Source organism: Carlito syrichta, unplaced genomic scaffold (assembly GCF_000164805.1).
Source record: "Carlito syrichta isolate Samal-C Ts95f unplaced genomic scaffold, Tarsius_syrichta-2.0.1 Scaffold99435, whole genome shotgun sequence".
Taxonomy (NCBI): domain Eukaryota; kingdom Metazoa; phylum Chordata; class Mammalia; order Primates; family Tarsiidae; genus Carlito; species Carlito syrichta.
In genome coordinates, this window is record NW_007043531.1 from 11,098 (window position 1) to 14,480 (window position 3,383).

The following is a 3,383-nucleotide window of genomic DNA, read 5'->3' on the forward strand; positions in this document are numbered from 1 at the left end:
GAACACCCGCATGGGCCTGAGCCCCGGCCCCACAGACCCCTGGGTGACTGTGGATTGGAGGCGCTGGTGGATAAGGGGTGGGAAAGGCTTGGCAAGGCCCTACTGGCAGGGTGGCAGTGTGGCAGGGAGATGCGCCTGAGTCTCAGCGGCCCAGGTTCAAATCCCAGCTTTGCTCCTCATGAGCCCTTTGACCTTGGGCACGCCACTCATCTCCTCTGAGCCTCAGTTTCTGCGCTGGTGAAACGGGTAATGGCCTCCATGGGAGGGTCCCCGTGGGGATGGCGTGGGAGAGCAGGTGACTTGGTTGCACACATGAGGACGCTGAAGGACCCCGAGGGCTGGGGCGCCAGCTATGCTCTGGGGGCGGGGGACGGGGCTGATGCTGGTGGGGGGTGTTTAGCTGGACCCATGCCCTCCGTGTGTGTCTCCCTGGGCGGTCCCGCCTGAGTCTAGGCCTAGTCTGGGGAGCCCGAGCCCAGCTTGAGGCCTCGGGCAGCGGGGGAGGGCAGGGGATTGTCCAGAGAGGGCTGTGGGGCGAGGTGCGCGATACCTTTCTCACCTCCTCGTAAGGGTCACCGCCGACACCGCTGTAGCGAAAGACAGGTTGGAAGAGAAAAGCGTGACCCTTGCTTGATCAAAGTTTTGGTGACGTGGGAGCCTCAGAAACGAGGACCGAAAGACCCAGGGAAAGCTGTGTGCGTTGCGGCTTGGGTGCAGAATGGGCGAATTGGGTGCAGTATTGGGTGCAGAATTGGGTGCAGTATGGCGAAGTGTGACGGGACGCGGGCGTGCACCCCGACGGTGACAGACTGAGGCCGCAACCAGCGCGTCCTGTCTCTGGCTCTTCTTGCCTCTCTGAGCAGCAGCCCTTACTCCCGGCGTGGGTGCTGGGCAGGATCCCCCAGGGTGGGGGTCTTGGAGGGGGAAGGACTGGCTTTTGGGGAGAGGGCTCTGGGTTCTGTGACCCATCTTGGGGAAGGGGCATGCAGGTTTCTGTGACTGGCTTCAGGGGAGGAGGAGGGTGAGAGACAGGACGGCCGGAGGTGGTCGGGAGACTTCGCTTCTAAGCCCTTCCTTCCACACCTTTGGGGCAGTCTTCAGCTCACCAGAGCTCCGTCCACACTCGGGGCTGTTGCGTTCTGAGCCCTAACGGGGCCCTTGGCAGGAGCAGGCTCCCGGGGACCCCGCGCGCGCCCGTTTCCCCTCGACCCCGGAAGCTGTGGGGTGGACGCCACCCCCAGGCCTCGCCTGCTCTGCCCGGCTCCTCGGGCTCCCTCCCAGGTTTTGTCTGTTTCCTTTTCCTTTGAGGGGTCGGCGCTCCGTCTGGCTGCGCTGCTCGCCCTCACGGTGGAGCTTCTTCTGGCGAGGCGGCGGGGGGAGGACGAGCAGGAGGGCTGTGAGGACGGAGCCGGGAAGGAGCGGCCCCTCCAGCGGGCACAGAGGGGTGCCGGTCTGGGCCGTGGTCTCCGGAGGCCTCTGCCCTGTGTCCTGTGGGGGGTTCCTGCCCCCCTTCCTGAGCTCACAGCCCAGCCCTTCTCCTGGAGCCTTCGGAGGAGGCCTTTATGTGTCTATTTATTTGGGTTGGGGTCTCCCTCTGTCGCCAAGTCGGGGTCTCACTCTGAGCGAGCGGCACGACCGCAGCCCGTGGCGGCCTCGACCTCCTGGGCTTAGGCGATCCTCCTGCTTCAGCCTCCTGGGTAGCTGGCATTCCAGGCACGCGCCGCCACACCTGGCCAGTTTTTTGTTTTTTGTAGGGATGCGGTCTCACCGTGTTGCCCAGGCCGATTTCAGCCTCCTGGTCTCACGCAGTCCTCCTGCCTTGAACTCTCAAAGGGCTGGCACTGTGGGAGTGAGCCCCAGCGCCCGGTCTCCTGGGGGGCCTTTTGATGACGAGGCTGGGCTCCAGGGCTGACGCTCTGCAGGAGGCTTTCGCCTTCCCGAGGGTGGCGGACTCCCCAGGCGACCAGTTCGTGGGGGGCCTCAGGCCGCCCTCTGCATGGTCCTCCTGGGCTGTCAGCCATCTCAGGGCAGGTGTGCAGGGCGTCTGATCAGCTGCACCGTCTTCCACAGCCCCGGGGGCGTAGTCGGCCACCATAAGCCCTTGTGCTCCCGTCACCTCCCTCCGAGGTCGGCAGGACCTGGATCATGGACTGGAGAGGGCTGGCGCCCGCTCTCGTCACACAGCCTGTTAGGGTAGGGCGGGGTGCCCACTGTGCACGGGTCTCCCGCCTCTGGTGGGGACGGGGACGGGGCCGTCCCCTGGCCCTTCGTCCCCCGCCTCAGCGTCCCCCTCGCCCTCCACATTCACCTCATGCTCCTCCCCCTTGCCAGCACAAGCATGGGAAGGGGAAGGGCTAGCAGGGTTAGGGCCTGGAGATGCCCCTCCGGTCCCCTGAGCCTTCACGCCAGGGCCACGGCGGGGACCAGAGCGGGCTTGGGTGGGACCGGGGCTTCCACAGGAGTCCCTCAGCCTGCATCTGTCCCCTCTGGCTTCCCCTCCCTCCTGCGCCACACCCGCCCTCGTTCTTTCTCCGATGACCCGTGGGCCCCCCGGTTCTACTCCCTGCCCAACGTTCTCCGGCCTTGGATTCCGTCTTCTGGGGCCGGATGCTGTGGGCCCAGAGCCATTCGGCCCCGTCTTGGTTTCCCCTTGTGCCAGGCCGGGAGCCCCCGGGCGTCTTGTGAGTCCTCGGCCTCCGGGCAGTCCAGGGTTGAGGCAGGGAAGCCCACAGCACAGCCCCTGGCGGAAGAGGGCCTGGGGTTACCCGGCCTGGAGGCGCACGGCCCTCCTTGCAGCAGGCGCACTGTTGCTTGAGTGGGCGGGGCTGGGTGGACGCCATCGACCGCTGACTCCGGGCACCCACTCCTTTGAGTAGCAGAGATGGTGACAGTAATATCCAGAATAACACAGATGATGTGTTTGACATCAACACATGTTGCGTCTCCGGCAGGTTCCATTGAATAGCTCCCATGTCACAGATGTGGACACTGAGGCCTCTGATCAGCAGATGAGCAACCTGTTGCTTGCTTAGGATGAGCTTCTCAGATGGGAACAGACGTGCAAAAGGCAGGGGGCACCCGGGGGGAACAAGTGAACCCCCCGCTTGGGGTGGCGTCAGGGAAGGCTGCCTGGAGGAGGCGATGCCCGGCATGGCTATGGAGGCAGGGTTTCCTGACGAAGGTTGTGGGTGGCCTGGCGTTCTTCGGCCGGCTGCCCTCCTGCCCAGCCCAGACCGTCCCCCGGCGCACAGTGGGTGGGGGCTGGCAGGACCTTCCCCCCCGCCCTGGCTCTGAGCCGTTGCCCCGGCCCCACGCTGAACTCGGCTCCTGCCCAGCACAGGCTGTTCCCCACTGAGCGCAGGAAGCAGGTGATGAGTGTGGGA